Source organism: Lactuca virosa, chromosome 6 (assembly GCF_052849685.1).
Source record: "Lactuca virosa cultivar CGN04683 chromosome 6, Lactuca_virosa_CGN04683_v6, whole genome shotgun sequence".
Taxonomy (NCBI): Eukaryota; Viridiplantae; Streptophyta; class Magnoliopsida; order Asterales; family Asteraceae; genus Lactuca; species Lactuca virosa.
The window spans coordinates 235,128,595-235,140,654 of NC_136431.1; the positions used below are offsets into that span (position 1 = coordinate 235,128,595).

General features: G+C 35.2%; 1 long non-coding RNA gene across 9 annotated transcripts; it reads right to left on the minus strand.

Annotated features, from left to right (window-relative positions):
* Positions 1-7,370: 7,370 nt before the first annotated feature.
* Positions 7,371-11,324, minus strand: LOC145119052 (uncharacterized). Of its 9 annotated transcripts, none has more exons than XR_013713635.1 (8): positions 10,661-11,324; positions 10,201-10,378; positions 9,707-10,120; positions 9,542-9,611; positions 9,393-9,462; positions 8,305-9,297; positions 8,077-8,167; positions 7,371-7,758 (listed from the first exon to the last, which is right to left on the minus strand). It is a non-coding gene; the product is annotated as an uncharacterized LOC145119052 (long non-coding RNA). The 9 variants fall into 9 exon arrangements; XR_013713634.1 differs by having other exon boundaries at positions 9,707-9,818; positions 10,047-10,378; XR_013713636.1 differs by having other exon boundaries at positions 8,305-8,377; positions 9,223-9,297; positions 9,707-10,378.
* Positions 11,325-12,060: the final 736 nt, after the last annotated feature.

Genomic DNA, 12,060 nt, shown 5'->3' on the forward strand with positions numbered 1-12,060 from the left:
GTGACAGTATTGACCTCCGAAATAGACTTCAGAACTTCGTCCAATTTCGAATCAAGAGCTCTGACTTGAGCATTCACATTCTTGATCTTTTAATAAACTTTAATGATCTGGTCACATATCTCAAGCAGAGCAAATGGGTCTGCTATGTTCTCGTCGGGAGATCCCATGTCCGAACTAGTTTCACTTTCCAAGTTTTTCTCATCATCATCATTAGAACCATTAGCAGCTTTGTTTTCATCATCATTGTCACCATCAACACCACCATCAACACTTCCAACATCCATCTCGTCAGAAGAGGATGGAAGATCGAAATCATCTGCAGGTCTGGAGGAGGAAGGCTTCAAGAATTGGAAAATTGGTTGCATCAGAATTCCAACAACCTTGGTGGTATCACCTTCAAATACATACTCGACTGCAACATCTTCATCATGATCACTTAGAGGAGGATCATCTAAACCAAGATTAGTGTCGGGAACGTCTCTTGACGCTTCTTCATTGGTTCGAGGAGGCTCATCCGAAGTAGGCTTTGAGTCTGGCACATCTCTACTTAGATTCTTTTCTACAACTTTGATTGATGGATCATCTGTGGAAGTGGGAGCATCATCGATTGATTTCTTGCTGGAGGGAGGAGTTAGAAGAGTATCAATATCGGAACCGGTTGGATGAATCAATGGAGTTTTACTTCGAAGTGTGTGATGTCGCATGCCAAGAATGACATATTCAGCTTCTTCTTTAGATAGATTAGGATGTTTGAGTTGATTCCTGTTAAGAAAAGCATCCTATTCTTCATTAGTTAAACACGAACGTCCTCTACCCGTGGTGGGTATCAGTTCGGTTGAGGCTTCTTAACTGGGTGGGACAAGTCTCGGTTCAAAAAGCTTAGGTTTTATGATAAGGGCCACAGATCGTGCTTGTGAATAAAGAAGTGGTTTGACGATGACATGTGGGTGTGTTCCAGGGGTGCAAGGAACTTTGTTCAATTCCGGAATCATCCTTTTGAGAGGATGGGGGGAAATCCTCAAGATTCTTTGCTTTAAAAGGAGAGTTTGAAGGGAGAGCATCTAGAATGTGTTGAGGTAAATGACATATAGGACCAAATGCAGTCTGATTTAGTAAACGATAAGATTTAACAGTTTTGAAAGAACAATATACCTCAGGTGGATCTGACATTAAAGGAACTGGTTCACGTCTGTCCGAGTAAAATTGTTGGAGAGTCAGCGCTCAAAATCTCAAACTGGGAATCTCATTTGATTTCCAACGAACAGAAAATTTCTGAAACTCTTTCCACAAGAGTTTAGGTAGGTCTACAACGTTTGATCTTCCGGTGAATATGATGTAAACCAAATACAACCAGTCTTTGCTCATGGAGTCGGAACTCCATGCTTTCCTGATAAGCCCTTCATCACGATGTGCATGAGTATCTTCCATATCCCATGATCTGGAGATTTCTTGAACTCCTTACCCTTGTATACTCCTTTGAACCCAATTTGGTTCAAAAACTCTTGAAACTCATCTGGAGTAGGTTTAACGACTTGGAACCCTTATGGATTTGGGGGAACCCCAATGGCTCGAAATAAAGTATCTTTTGTTACAGGAACAATCTTGCCTTCTGTAATCATCCATTCAAGAACATCCTTGTTGGTTTTGAGCCCTTCAAAAGCTTTGTGCAGTAAACAAAGAGGGAAGTTAGGGTTTGGAATTTTAGTTAGAGGAACTGGGATGGGATGGCGGGAGATAAACTTGATCATAACTCTAACTCATTCATCGTAGTCGAGAGGGTTTAGTGAAAACAATTGATTTGTGTCCCTCAAGATGGGTTCAGTTGAAGACGAAGAAGTGGCAGATCCCTTTGAGGATATCTTCTTTGTTGGAGATTTTGCAGATTGGAAGCCATTGATGAACCTTGAGAACTTAAACGATGAACACATAGTACATAGAGAATTTTTCTAAGGAAAAGATAGATAAAAGGCATAAATAGGGAAGGGTTTGGATTCAAAATCCTTTTATAGTTAGCTTTGTTTCGGGTCGGGTCGAAGAATCAATAATGACACCCGAAACCGAAACGAGTTGCATTAAATGTTGGGTACTGAATTACCCTCTAAAGTGACAATCAATCCTAAGGTGAGAGGATGTTTTTTTTTCAGAAAGAGTAACTATCGATTCGATTCAGAAAACATTCAGCATTTCTTATTAATTGTGCCAAAGCATGTTTATTGAAACCTTAAGGATAATTTTATAACCGTTGGAGAAAATTTGGGCGATTTAGTAACTCAAGATTAAATGAAAGTCTTAAAGATCGATAATTATTCATTTATTTGAAGGATAAGGTCGGACTCAAGAAATTACAAAAAACAGTCAGACATAAGATATTTCCGAGAAATGAAAACCATTCAGTAATGCTGGCACAATTTCTAGAATGGATATCAAAGACATAAGTTACTTTAGAGAATTTGGCAGATCCCTTTGAGGATATCTTCTTTGTTGGAGATTTTGCAGATATGGAAGCCATTGATGAACCTTGAGAACTTAAACGATGAACACAGAGTACATAGAGAACTTTTCTAAAGAAAAGATAGATAAAAGGCATAAATAGGGAACGGTTTGGATTCAAAATCCTTTTATAGTTAGCTTTGTTTCGGGTCGGGTCGAAGAATCAATAATGACACCCGAAACCGAAACGAGTTGCATTAAATGTTGGGTACTCAATTACCCTCTAAAGTGACAATCAATCCTAGGGTGATAGGATGTTTTTTTTTCAGAAAGAGTAACTATCGATTCGATTCAGAAAACATTCAACATTTCTTATTAATTGTGCCAAAGCGTGTTTATTGAAACCTTAAGGATAATTTTATAACCGTTGGAGAAAATTTGGGCGATTTAGTAACTCAAGATTAAATGAAAGTCTTAAAGATCGATAATTATTCATTTATTTGAAGGATAAGGTTGGACTCAAGAAATTACAAAAAACAGTCAGACATAAGATATTTCCGAGAAATGAAAACCATTCAGTAATGCTGGCACAATTTATAGAATGGATATCAAAGACATAAGTTACATTAAATATATTAGAGGTCTTAACATTTGAAAGAGATTTGAAAATTTTCGAGAGCCAAAGGAGTAGTGCTCGAAAAGAGAAAGGATCAAAATCACATTACCATTTTGGATTTGAATTCCAAGATAAGTTAAGACAGAAGGATCAGAATATGAAATTTTGGATCCCTACAAAGAACTTTCTCAACATCATTGAACAAAGAGATTTCGAAATGTACTGCTTGACTAAGACCATAACAACCTGGAGAGCTTAAACTAGATGAAAGGTTAGGTAAAAAGACAAATAATGATCCTTATTTTTCAAGAAGAAATATTTCCAAAGAGAAAGATATTTAATTTGAATTATTTGACTTTCTGATGTTGCCATCAGAGAGTCCAACTTCTTTGAAAAAATAAGGATCAGGTAGCATCATTCTCATTTTGTTCAGAAAAAATATTCAATTTGGTCTCATCCAATGCCTTGGTGAAGACATCAGCGATGTCATCATCAGTAGGGAAAAAAAATAAGCTCAATGTTATCATTTAAAACATGATCTTTAATAAAACGGTAATGAATATCAGTATGCTTGGTCATGGAGTGTTGGGTCAGATTATGAGAAATAACAATGACACTTTGAGAATAACAATAGATCGAAATCTGTTAAAATCAGAAACCATGGTCTAGAAGCTGTGATTTCATCCAGAGAACTTGTGATGTGAAGCTTGCACAACGATGTATTTTGCTTCAACTGTGAAGAGATCAATGCAGTTCTGCTTCATTTGAAGGATACCAAACTCTAAGGCTCTTTATTCCTTTTAAAAACCAAAAAAAAATTCACAGCTAAGAGGTGAGACATTTTCGGATTAGCCTAGAATCTAACACATAGGCATGTTGAGAACATGATATTTGGGCGACTTGAAGTGGGGTACAACAATGATTCGATCATTCCCCTATACTTCTTCCAATCAAAGGCTTTAACAGATGAGTCGGAGAAGATCTTGTGTCCAAATCCCATTGGAAATTTTGCGGAGGCACATGAGTCCATTGAATATTTCATTAGAAGTTCAGAAATGTATTTCTCTTGGTGAATAAAGACTCCTAGATTTGTTTGTTTGACTTTCAATCCGAGGAAGAAACTTAACTCATGATTCATGCTTATTTGGAATCGGATAACCATTAGCACAAAAAAGTTGGAAACCATCGTCAGATCAGTTGACCCAAAGATGATATCATTGACATATATTTGGACTAACATGCGATGTTTCCCATTAGATCTTTGGAACAAGGTAGGATCAAGAACTCCTCTTTGAAAACCAGATCGCTTTAGAAAACAAGTAAGAGTCTCGTACCAGGCTTGAGGAGCTTGCTCAAGGCCATACACAACTTTTTGGAGTTTATAGCAATAGTTTGGATAGGCCAAAATGACAAAACCAGGAGGTTGTAGAAGTTAGACTTGAATGTTGGGTTCACTGTTGAGGAAGGCACTTTTAACATCCATCTGGTAAACTTTGAAGGCCTAGTGAGCTGCATATGCAAGAAATATTCAGATGGATTCAATACGAGAAATAGGTGCAAATATCTCGTCGTAATCTAGACCTTCAATATGTGTGAAACCTATGGCCACTAATCTTGCTTTCTTTCTGATGATGACTCCTGCATCGTCGAGCTTGTTTCAGAAAACCCAACTAGTTCCGACAACAGGGTGATCATGAGGATGAGGGACAAGATTCCAAACTTAATTTCTGTCAAACTCGGCAAGCTCTTCTTGCATGGCTATAATCCAATCGGAATGTTCTAAAGCTTCTTTAAATAAAGTTGGGTTCAACCATTGAAATAAATGCAGAGAAGAACCATTCATTTTGAATGTTGAAATAAATGCAGAGAAGGGCCATTGAATGTTAGCAGCAGAGCGAGTTTGAACTCCAACATTCAAATTTATGATAACTTCATCGGGAGGATGATCCTTTGTCCAAATATGTAATCTTGGAAGTTCTTGTGTAGAAGATGATTTGACATCAATGATTGAGGTGTGTTGCTCCCCTTGAATAGTTTGAATTTGGGGATGATGCTCCCCCCGAACTTCTAAACCGGAGATATCTTCGTCTTCATTCGGAAAGTAAAAGAAATTCCCATCATTGTCGTTGTTTAGAATTGGATCAATTTTGAAAAACTGATCTACGCATCATGAAAGCTTTCAACATTTGATTCGAGGGTTGGATTACTTCCCTAGACTTAAGGCATAGAAGTGGAGGTATTCTCCCCCTCAACCCGAGATGGGAATACTTCAGAATCAGATGGAGGAAAAGTTGGAGTTGGACCAGAAAAGTTTTGAGAAACATGTGGATTTGGTGTTGATGAGGATCTTGATCGAGATTCCGAGTCAAGAGCTATTTCTATAGGTCCAAACAAATTTTCAAAGTCAACTTCCAAAATGATTTGAGGATTCGGAGAACCAGGAGATGAAGCGTCAGACTCCATGATTTTAGTTGTAACATTGGTTGGTTCTGAATTCCGAACAACTTTTATATCAAAGCTTTCTTTAATTATATGGGTACGAAGATTAAGAACTCGGTAAGCCTTTGATTTAGCAAAGTATCCCAAAAAGATAAGTTCATCATATTTTGGTTAAAAATTGGCGAGTTGATCATGGTTGTTCTTGATGAAAAATCTACATCCAAATATATGTAGAAATGAGATACTGGGCTTCCGACCATTCATATCTTCATAAGGTGTCATGTTGAATCGCCGGTTGATGATGCTTCGGTTTTGAGTAAAACAAGCTGTAGAGACTACTTCATCCCAAAGATAGAGAGGCAGATTCGTAAAGTTTAACATTGACCAAGCGGCTTCAACAAAAGTTCAGTTTCTCCATTTAACTACACCATTTTTTTGTGGTACGTAGGGAGCATAAAAGGTGTGTTCAATGCTTTTATCAACCAAGAATGCTTCAAGAGTGGCATTTTGTGAAACCAGTTCCAGTATCACTACGAACAGGTAGGTTTGTCAGAACTTCGATTCCCTTGATAAAATTGTTGGGCTCAGAGGTTGTTTCCGACTTTAATATAAAAACAAAAACCCATGTAAACCTTGTGTAGTCGCCGAAAATAACAAGAATGTATTTCTTGTGGTGTAGACTTCAACGACAAGTGGGCCACACAAATCAATATGAAGAAGTTTTAGTGGCTCGGAGATGGACTTTTCGATCAGAACTGGATGACCTTTCTTGGATTTCTTCCTACACTCACACATAGCAAAGATATTATTGTTATCAATCTTGAGGAGTGGAAAACCTCGGACTATTTCTCTAGAAACCATATCATTTATGTATCATAAATTTATATGTGCGAGTCTCCGATGCCATAGATAGCTGACACGAGGAACGAAATTTGTAAGAAAACACATTTGAGGCTTTTCAAAAATCATGTTAATATCCAAGGGATACATGTTTTTGTTCCAATCATACTTGATGATACATTATTTTTCGATCTTTTGTCATGACGTAGCTATGCTTCTTGCAGAACTCAACTCTCCGATTTGCATTAGTAAGTTGGGAGGCACTGATCAGATTATTCTTAATATCATCCATATATGTCACATTTGAGACAGAGAAGTTGCCATTGGTCAGGATGCCACAACCAACCATAAGAGTTTGTGTTGTTGCCATAGCAATGAGTACTGGAATGGACGGTGTCATGATTATATGAGCTAACGGGATAGTTACATTTCTTTGGTGAGTACTGGAATGGACGGGATAGTTACATTTCTAACGGGAAATATGTTTTTGTTTGAAAATATTATATGATACTTTCTGAGGATAGTTACATTTCTTTGGTGAGTTCTCAACCTTAACAAATTTTACGTTATTTTTAGCCACAGTGTCATGATTATCTGAGCTAACGGGAATGGACGGTGGTTTAAGAATCTTAACATGAGCAAATGTATTGTGATTCCTATTTGCTGGACTAACACCTTCTTGAGATGCTTTCTGGTTGGACTTTTTAAGATACCTAGAGCATTTTTTGGACCTAGTTTCTTTCTCTAAAGTTTTTCTAGCCTCTATCTTCGGATGAACAATATCCTTCTTGTTCAACCATGGTTTCTTCTTAGAGTCAGATGTTGACTTAGAAGATTGTCCGGCAGATGGATTATTAAAACATGGCTTTATCGGGAGTAAGGTATACTTTGAAATAGTTGTGGAGTTCGAAGCGGAGGAATCAGAAGACGAGTCATCATCACACCTAATTTCTTCATCAACGTCACTATTTAAAGATGCCCAAAATGAGTTATCATTTTCGGGTTGTCTATGTAAGGTCCGTTTCGATTTCTGGTATGACATTCCTTTAACTTGTATAATAATAATAATAATAATAATAATAATAATAATAATAATAACAACAACAACAACAACAACAACTAGGGGGTGTTCCTCCGCTCCGCGGGGACGGAGGTTGTTATCAGCTAAAAAAGTTCTCAGGATAGTGAATTGTCTGACCAATTTCTTCTTGGGTGTTCATCAAAAAGGACCCCACTGATGACTGATCACATCTTCGAGCTCCTCGTTTACCGACGACTGAACACATCTTTGGGCTCCTGGTTCTGTTCTTGTCTATATCGACCACTTGATATCCAAGCGCTCCTACGCTATAATTCTTAATGTAACCCCATCTTCAATAGCTTCTTCAATATTCCTACTCGCCATCTCGTCAAAAGTCAGATGGATTTCACTTCTAAATTGGAAACGAAAAGGTCAAACTGATACCCATTAAAATCATATACAAAACACAATACGTATCATTCCTTTTATGATGAAACCACATTCCTTCACACATGTGGTGTTTTTGTTAAGCTATTAACTCGAGTTTAATGATTAAATTGATATATAATACTAGATGTTTGTACATCGTATGATTGTAGAAACATGAATGCAAAAACCCCAAGTGTTCTTGATATGTAGATTTATCCTTCAAAATAAAAATTTATTGCTTCAATCATACTATTTATAGCAAACCAAAGAATGTAAGTGGTTCAATTTTCGTAGAAAGTACCTAAAAGTAGGTTATGGAGTAGCCATTTGAGCAGTCTCTAATGTCGTTATCCTCCATTGAAGTTTCTCTGTTGGGTCACTGTTATATTGATCTGAAATAAAAGGAAAGAATATTATTTCCATCCGATAATTTTATTCAAAACCCAAATTAGTGTTTAGTACAAAAACCCATTTTCTTGAAGATTCAAATAAAGAAAACTGATGAGTGAAGTGAGAAAAAATTACTTACATTTGAGAAGTTGAAGAAATGAGAGGTAGTCATACATGTGTATCTTTCAAGATCATATGGATTGCTAGAAGCTCTGTCATACAAATGTAAACACCATTCATTCATACTTGTTTTAAAAAATAAACTTGTTTATTTGCAAAACAATTTATATAAATCTTACCCATGGTTAGGATTAACTCCATTAGTACTCATTCCTACTTCCTGAATATTGGCCTTTTTTTTACCAATATAGCTCCACAACTTTTTAATTTTGATACAGAGACTGCATCTTTCTCAATACCGTGTGTCTGTTGTATACAAAAGATTTGTTTTGTTTCGTTTTTCTAGTTAAAGTGTTGTATACATTATTTTGTTCGGATAAAATGTTGTATTCATAAGGTCAATTTGTTTTTTTTTTCTGGACTGATGAATACAATGTAATAAATCGTATGAATAAAAGAAAATGACCATTTGACCCTTACATTCCAAAATCAATTTTCACAATATTCATTAATTTTAACAATATGCAATAATATTAACATGTGATGAATTCAAAGGAATAAAAAATATAAAGGCAAATAGATAAGATGCTTCACTAAGCTATATATGGATGTTTCTTTTTGACTTAATGGAGAACTTAATAAAAAAAAAACCAGAGGAAAGGGTATATATGTTAAATCCTCATTATTTACCAATTAATCCATTTATTTTTTTCCATGTAAGTTGTCACTTTTCATAATCTATATATACGATATCGGTCTTGATGCATTTATTTATCATAAAGAGATCATATAAAAAACTGATTATCTTTATTACCTTCTAATTTTAGTAAACCGGGAGTCTCTTATCATGAAAGTTGGCATTAAACTTTAGTCACATATATTTCATACAAATGAAAAAATAAATAAGATATTTATGGTAGAATGAAAGGGAATTTACATAATAACTATGCCATTAATATAGTTCCCTTTTGATGGTAGCTTCTACACCCTTGAGGAACTATTCAATCAGTTTCTGTACATATGGAAAATTTGTAATTTATATAAATTTTAATAGTGAGGTGGTATTTAATATAATTAAATTTATTTTACTAAAAAGTATATATTTACCAAAAGAATCAATTTTGGGTGAACAAACTCCCCCAGAAGTTTTCGTAGCTTTACGCGTATAAGAAACAACCTGTTAAAAAAATGTAACATTTCAAAAAATATTTGTCATTAAAATTACATTAAAAAAATGTTAGAGTTTATAAACTTGCCTCTTAGATGATGGATCAGGTCGGATCTCAACAGCAACATCAATAAGAATATTTTTTCATCTTATTACAACTGGTTAGGTGCATAATTTCATCAGTGTTAAAAACATTGAACATCTTATTTTATATAAAAAATTATTATTATCAATATAATAAATCTCTTCTTACTTGTGAGACTTGCATGCTTCAAGAGTCATGATGCTTTTCTTATTTAGATGTACTTTTATTTCACTACACCACAAATTTTCATATATGCCACCGTTTGTCCCAAACTGCAAGTCTAATATGGTTTTATTACATATATTAACACAATCATACACTTTCCCATCTTTTTTTGGTGCAGTGAAATAAAATGCGTTGGTATCAGTAAATCTATAAATGTAATAATGTATGGGTAGAAAAAAGCGTAAGGTAATGAGCTGGAGATATAATAGTAAACAAGCTAAAGAAAAGTTGAATGGGTTCCTTCAATGGAAAACTAGGAATCGTCGGAAAAGGCGAATCTTACTGGAAGTGTTTACTGACACCACCTTTCCCTCCCTCTCCACATATAAATCGATCTGATAGATCCTATGGCCCGATCTGAAGTCAACGTCTGTGAAAACTTAACCATTGCTCCTAAAAATTCTAAATCACCATACGACAATAACAACGGATGATACCTGGGCTGTTTTCAACTGAACCAAACATGTCATCGAATATGAAGATGACAGTTTCAACGATGGAGGTTTCAGGCGAGATCTGCAACTCAGAACAAGTTCCAGTATGTGAAAATCTCACCCCCACCTCACCCTCTATCCCCATTCCCCCAATCCTACCTAGAAACACTTCTACCATCTTCTGCACCAATACCATCCACCGTATCATTAGAGTTAAAACCACTGAATTACTCAAATTTATCAATAAGACTTGACATCATGTATCATTTATCATTAAGTATTGAACTGATATATCATATTCAAACATTGAAACATAAATTAGTTAATAAATAGGAGATCTAAATTGAAACAAAAATCATACATGGACCACAAATTGAAACATGAAATGCAATTTATGTAGATACACAGTAAGACTTGAAATCATACAAAGAAATTTATACAGAGCAACTGAAATAAAACTTACCTGAGACAATCGGTGGTCAGATTGTTAATGGAAGCTGGAGAAGTTCTGCTTGATGATGGAGGCTGATGGAGATTGCTTGATGATGGAGATTGGCGACGGTATAAATCATCAACTGAATGTACAAAAATAGAAACATTGGCTCTGAAATCAAACTCAAAATGTTGCATATACTTGTCAGCATCTGGTGTGGCCATCGTTCGACGCAAAAATTGTAGTTCCAAAGTCCAATCAGGTTGAATTTGGGGGAGGGAAATAAATAAATAAGGAACTTGACATTGGCGATGGTCCTCTGTATGAATTAGGGCTTCAAAGGTCAGCCTTTTCAAACACAATGACCAAATCCAGCAAAGAACGAAACAAAAATCAAACTTGGACTGTTTTCAACCTCCCACCATTTTTCCTCCCCAATCCATCGCTTCTTCAACGGTGCTTCGGTGGTGGTGTCGATAGAAAAAACTTTGCGTAGCACATCTATATGTCGAGCAAGCATCGACGGGTGATGGGGATTCATGTTTTGAGAGGGATTTAGAGGAGCGATGGTGAAGCTTCAGTATGCCGATGAGTTTAGAGAGCGATAGATGTTTTTGGAGAGGGGGGAGCATTGACTGTGTCAATGGCAGTGGGTGGTGGGTTGTCTGAGGAGATAACACGTAGTGTGCCACCAAGAAAAAGAAACAAAAACAAAAATTAAAAAAAAATCAACCAAATCACAAGAAAAAACTGTCCCTAAGGGAACACTCTTTTAATATATATATATATATATATATATATATATATATATATATATATATATATATATATATATATATATATATATATATATATATATATATATATATATATATATATATATATATATATAATAATAATAATAATAATAATAATAATAATAATAATAGTAATATAAAAATAATATAAAATAGCTAAAATAAAAATATGAAAATAAATATAAATGAATAAATAAAATGAAAATATTGGTAATATGGGTTATTTAATTAAAATAAATCTAGTTTATTTTGAAAATATATATAATTATATATAATTCTGGGGGCTGTTTGCAATTTTCAGAAATCTTTTAATTAAGGGATATAGGAGTTGGGGTGGGAGCTGTTAATTCCCAAGACCGCATGGACCATTTATGTTAATTCTGAAAATGTTGTCTTCTTCGTCGTTTAAGCGTGTACATGCCGAGACCTATTTTTTCCATTTTCGGTGACTGCAAAGACTCATACTCAAAAGCATATGTGTCTAGTCCCTCTTGCAACATCTCCCTTTGACTATTTGATCGATCATTTTTTTTTGGATTAAAATCATGTGAGCTTACCGAGATTCCTTTTTGACCTCTATAGCTAGGGTTTGCGAGTTTTGTTGTTGTAAGTTCGTCTTAAATCCGTATCGCA